Genomic DNA, 6,490 nt, shown 5'->3' with positions numbered 1-6,490 from the left:
TATATATATATATATAACTTAGATATTGTTAAAATAAGTATGCATGTTCAAAAGTAAGTGTAACCACTGTAAGAACTGATAGATGGTAGGCCTTACAAATCAATAGAGGGTAGAAAGAAAGGGAATTAAATAAAACTCAATCCAATGGCAGGCAGGAAAAAAGAAAACAAAAAGAAAAACTACCTTAAGTAGAAGTCATAAAATAAGAAGGTAGAAACAAACACAAATATATCAATAAATGAAATAATTACAAATGAAACAAACTCACCACTTAAAAAACAGAAGCTCTTGGCTGGGCGCAGTGGCTCATGTCTAATCCCAGCACTTTGGGAGGCTGAGGTGGGTGGATCACCTGAGGTCAGGAGTTCGAGACCAGCCTGGCCAACATGGTGAAACCCTGTCTCTACTAAAAATACAAAAATTAGCTGGGATTGATGGTGCACACCTATAATCCCAGCTACTCAGGAGGCCGAGGCAGGGAGAATTGCTTGAATCCGTGAGGCAGAGGTCGTCGTGAGCTGAGATCTCGCTACAGAACTCCAGCCTGGGTGACAGAGCAAGACTGTCTCAAAACAAAACAAAACAAAACAAAAAACACACCAGAAGCTCTCAAGCTGGCTACAAAACAAAATGCTGTTTAGGGGAGTTATTTCAAAAGCCAAAAGCATAGGAACTGAGAATGATGAAAATAAAGAAAAAAATGAAAATGGAAAATTAAAAAAAGAAAATATATACAATGAAAATACCAACCATAAGAAAACTATAGTATAGATATGTTAGTAAGATAATACAGGTTTTATTTTGTTAAGTAAAATAGGGTTATTAAATGATAAAACAAGCAGGAAGCTAAAATAATTATGAATTTTTATGCAGCCTTAAAATACACAGAGCAACACTAGTAGAATCATAGGACAGAATTGATAAGCTTGTAATCATAATGGGAGGCTAACATTCTTCTCAGGATTGGTAGACCAAATAGGCAAAATTTAATATGGATATAGGAGATTTGAAGAACAAAATTAATGAGCTTAATTCAATGGAAATATACAGAACTTTAAACATAATAATTTAAGAATACAAATTCTTTTCAAGAATAACTGGAACAGTTCTAAAATGTGACCACACACTAAGCCACAAAGTGAAGACTCATGATCAAATAGCTATATTGTCTGTCTCCAATTTAATAAAGTTAGGCATCTTTAATGAAAAGATAACCAGCCAATCCTCCATGCATTTGTAAACTTAAGAAATTCCAAATAATTTATGACTCAAAGAAAAAATAATTATTGAGATGAGAAATGTTTTTAGAAATGAATGACCAAAACAAAATAAACAACAAAACAAAACTCTACAACTCACTAGACGTATGAGATGCAAGTGAAACAGTACTTAAGAGGAAATAAAATTTACCAAATATTAGAGAGAGGAAGATTGAAAAGTAATGAGTTAAGTGTCCACTGCTAGAAATTTGAAAAAGATCTAAATAAATCTAAAAAAAAGGGGCATAATAAAGACCTGAAAATGTATTGTAAACAAACAAAGAAAATATCTATAAAACTAAAGCTGGTTATTTGAAAAAGCTAATCAGATAGATGTACATCTAATAAGATTTAATTAGAAAAACAAGAGCTAAGTCTCAAATATATTTTAGAAGGAAAATGGGATTTTAACTTTAAAAATCATGAAGAATATTATTAGCAACATCATTCCAATGAGTCAAGCAGCTTCTAAGCATCATTGACTACTGCAGTAGTTATGAGGGTTTATCACCCAGTCATAGATTTGGTGGATAAAGACAAAACAAACCTGCAGTTTATTACTGACATAGATAGCAAAAGCACGATCAGTATGGTGTCAGCTCCCTATGTACCTTGTCCCCAGGATGACACCAAAATAAAAGGGTCTGGATGACAGATGATGTGAGTAGTAGGTTGCTCTGTTATGGGGGAACCACTTCTAGACTATAGATAAGCAGTTTTATAACGTGTGGCTGTTCTCTAGCAGGGTGGGGGATGATTAAAGTTGAAAGCTCATGCTTCCCCAAAACTAGGCAGGCAGATAAGAAACTGACTCATGACAACCTCTTGCAAAATAGGGAGTATTTATCTGCCATGCTATGTTCTTGGGAGGATGGCAGGGTGCTCCGCAAAGATTTAGGTTAGACTGTGGTCACGCTTTGCCTATGTGGCTTAGATGAATCTGTGCAAAACCATAATGGTGGCATGCTAGAGCTGTATTCCTAGGTATTTAATTCTCTTTGTAGAGATTGTAAATGGGAGTTCATTCATGATTTGACTCTCTGCTTGTCTACTGTTGGTGTAAAGGAATGCTTGTGATTTTGCATATTGATTTTGTATCCTGAGACTTTGCTGAAGTTGCTTGTACGTGTGAGGAGTTTTGGGACTGAGATGATGGAGCAGAACATAGACCTCAGAAATAACACCACATATCTACAACCTAAAATGCACATGAGAAAGTACACCTAAGGTAATTTTGAAGAAGAAGCAGATTTGGGGGAAGGCGATGGGATACTTCCAGTCTTTTCATAAAGGCAGTGTGACTGGGAGAGGGATAGACAAGTAGACTAATAGAACAAAATAACAGAGCCCAGAAACAATCCCGTTGTATATATGGAGTCTTAAAATATGGCAAAGGGACCTTATGAATTAGTGAAGATAGGGAGGGCTAATCAATAATCTATATGGCCATCTGTATGGAAAAAATAAAATTATATTCCTACCTTTCACCTAATACCTGGAATAAAATATATTCCAGATAGGCTAAAGATGAAAAGCAAAACTATGCAACTTTTGGAAGAAAGTATAAGAGATTATGTTTATGGCAATAAGTTAGGAAAGACTTTAAGTTATAAAAAGCAAAATCAGTGAAAGATTGACAATGTTGATTACCTTCAAATTGAAAACCACCACCATAAATCAAGGGAAACGACCAGACCCAGGTTAGGAGATTTCTTTCCAGTCAAACAAGAATGAGAGTTCAGTATACCTAAAGGACTCATTTACATTATGAAGAAAAGAAAAGCCTGAAAATCAGGCAAACAATATGAGCAGACAATTTACAAACGAACAATAAATATATTAAAAGATGCTCCTGCTCAGCCTCATTGGAAAAAGTTATAAATCAAATCACACCAAGTTTTGGAGAAAATATGAAGAAATAGGAACTCACATACAAATGTGTGGGGGTACAGGTTGATACAGGTCTTTTGGGGAGCAGTTTACAAAGACTATAAAGTTAAGGATGCACGTCGTGTCAGCTAGGGCTCTGACAGAATCAGATGGCACCCTCAAATTTGATAATTTGAAGGCAGTTTAATAATAGGACTATTTAGAAAGATATGGACAAGGTACAAGAAAAGCACAAGGGATGGGGCAGTACCCAAATATTAGTATGGAGTGGGACCTGACTATCCTTAGGCCTGAAGGGCAAAACTGCCGGAGCAGTTCCTGGAACCTGGAGACAGAGAAGGCTGTGACCCTCAGTAGTGGGGCCTCGCCAGCCTGTGCTGATCCCATGGGGAGGGAACTGGGGAAATAAGTACCCTGATCACACTTTCCTCCACTTCCAGCTTAGCATTGGTCTTCTGCATTGGCTCAACACAAGGGGACAGAAGGCAAGGGAGCCGGCTGGTTAGCCCACACTATTCCACTCTAGGGGCCCAGAGCCAGATGGGAATGAGTGGAAAGTGGACTCTGGAAGGGTGAATGGAAGATAATTTATCATATTCCCACCTGTTGACCAGCTGTTCCTCAAAGGAACATGCCCCAGAGAAACTCATATATTTGTGCACAAGGAGATGTACACAAAGATGTTGAATGTAGCACGGTGGATAATAAAGAAAAAGTGGAAACAACCAAATTGTCTCTCATCATGTTGTTACATAACTATTAATGTAAGCTGTGGTTTATTCATAAAATGGAATGTCATATGAAATGAAAGTGAATGAACTAGATATACATGTGTCAAAAACTATAAATCTCAAAAACATAATACTGAGTGGAAAATGTGGCCAAAAGACACATATGATATGATAGTATTTATGGAAAAACTGTACAAGCCTATAGCAAATTGTATAGGTTTGTAGTGATGTGCAAAAACATGAATAGGAAAGAAACACTCCAACTTTAAGAAATGATAACCTCTGGAGAAACAGGGAAGAAAAAGAGATGGGGATACTTTACCTGCATATTTTTCATTTTTTAAAAGTTGAGTTGAAACAAATATGGCAAGTGTTAACATCTGTTTAATGTCAGTGATGGGTACATAAGCAAGTTATTTACTATTTAGTTGTATTTTCTGTATGTTTGAAATATCTCATAATTAAATATTTAAAAACAAGAATGAGGGAAAGGGGTGAATGATTTGAGAGACATTTAAAACATTAAAAAGGAGCAAAATTTCTCTACCTAAAGCAGGATTTGACAAAGTTTTTTCTGTAAAGAGTAAATCTTTTTGGGTTTGTGGCCTACACAGCCTCTCACAACGACTCAACTCTGCTGTTGCCACTGGCAACATATAAGTGAGTGGATATAGCTGTGTTCTAATAAGGCTTTATTTACAAACCCAAGTGGCCAGTTGGATTTGGCCCATAGGCCATAGGTTGCTCACCCCTGATCTAGAGACACTACTTGTCAGGTATATTTCTTTCCCTCCAAAGTGTGTTTTATTTTTTGTTTTTATTTTAATTTTATTTTACTGAGATTGAGTCTCACTCTATCGCCCAGGCTGGAGTGCAGTGGTGCAATCTTGGCTCACGGCAACCTCCACCTCCCAGGTTCACGCCATTCTCCTGCCTCAGCCTCCCGAGTAGCTGGGACTACAGGTGTGCGCCACCACACCAGGCTAGTTTTTGCATTTTGAGTGGAGACAGGCTTTTACCATGTTGACCAGGCTGGTCTTGAACTCCTGACCTCAAGTGATCCACCCCCCTCGGCCTCCCAGAGTGCTGGGATTACAGGTGTGAGCCACTGCGCCTGGCCCAAATTGTGTTTTAAATAAAGTTCTGTGGTATAGCTGTACTCCACATTAACAAATAGCATTTTTGTTGTTTAGATTTCTTACCACTGGTCAAGGTAAACAGCTGAAGAGCGGGCCCTCGTCTGTTTTCATTTTTGTTTTGCTGTGGGCATTAGAGGTCTTTCCAGGCTTCACTTAAGCTTGTTTGTGTGCACACTTTGGAAGACTTGAAAGTGCTGCAACCCTAGAGTTATTGTTAACTGGAGCCAAGCACAATGAATAAAACAACAAAAGATTAGCAGGCATTTTTGAAACACGCAGGAATCATTAGTAGAGGCGGTTGCAACTTGGAGATCTGGTGTGTGATGGGATTATCTAGTAGGTTTCATTTTATGGGCTTAACTAGAGGCACCTTAGTGTAGTGGTTAGGGACTTGGACTCTGGGGCTGAGAACAGCACTCATCTCAAAGGGAACCCAAGCCTGTGTCAGTCATCTAGTGCAGCATAGCAAGTCACACCAGAGCGGTGGCTTCCAAACAGTTACTTTTCTCTCAAACCTAGGAGTAGATGGTTCAGGTAGGCCCTCTCTTGGTTTTAATGGGAGCTGGGGTCATCTTGCAGCCTTCCTCTCAGTCTGGGCCAGGCCTGGGAACACTCAAGCAGCTGGGGGCCAGAACAAGAGACAGCCCCCTCTCTCTATGTGGACTTTCTGCAGCCTGCTTCAGAGTAGTCAAGGTGTTTACCCTGAAGTCAGGGGGTGTCGTTCTTGCCACTTTCAACTCAGTTCCCTGCAGCAGTCCCAGAGGCTGTGAAGATGAACATAGATGTAACGTATATGTTAATATATGTAAAGTTCTTCAAGCCAGTGCTTGGCACAAAGTAAGTGCCACATGTAAGTGTCTGTTAATAAAATAAAAGAAAAAAGAGAGGCAGGTACAGTGGCTCATGCCTGTAATCCCAGTGCTTTGGGAGGCCAAGGTGGGAGGATTGCTTGAAACTTGGAGTTTGAGACCAGCCTGGGCAACATAGCAAAACTGTCTCTACAAATAATATAAAAACTAGTCAGGTGTCGTGGCACTCACTTGTAGTCTCAGCTACTTGGGAGGCTGAAGTGGAAGGACTACTTGAGCCCAGGAATTTGAGGCTCCAGTGCACCGTGATAACACCACAGCACTGCAGTCCCGGCGAGAGACAGAGACAGCGAGAGTGAGAGCGAGCGAGCGAGCGAGCGAGCAAGAGAGAGAGAGAGAGATATTACTGAATTTTATTTTCTTTCCTTTTCTATTTCCTTTCCCTTCCCCTTTCCCCTTTCTCCTTCCCCTTTGCCCCTTCCCCTTCCCCTTTCTTCTTCCTTCTTTCTTTTTTTTTTTTTCTTTTCTTTCTTTCTTTTATCTGTCTTACTATGTTGCCTAAGCTTGTCTCAAGCTCCTGGGCTCAAGGGATCCTCCTGCCTCAGTCTCCCAAGTAATTAGCATTACAGGTATGTGCCACTGTGCTAGACTTAATTCTCGAA

Source organism: Rhinopithecus bieti, unplaced genomic scaffold (assembly GCF_001698545.2).
Source record: "Rhinopithecus bieti isolate Rb0 unplaced genomic scaffold, ASM169854v2 scaffold_39447, whole genome shotgun sequence".
Classification (NCBI taxonomy): Eukaryota; Metazoa; Chordata; class Mammalia; order Primates; family Cercopithecidae; genus Rhinopithecus; species Rhinopithecus bieti.
Note: the sequence above shows the minus strand (reverse complement) of the source record.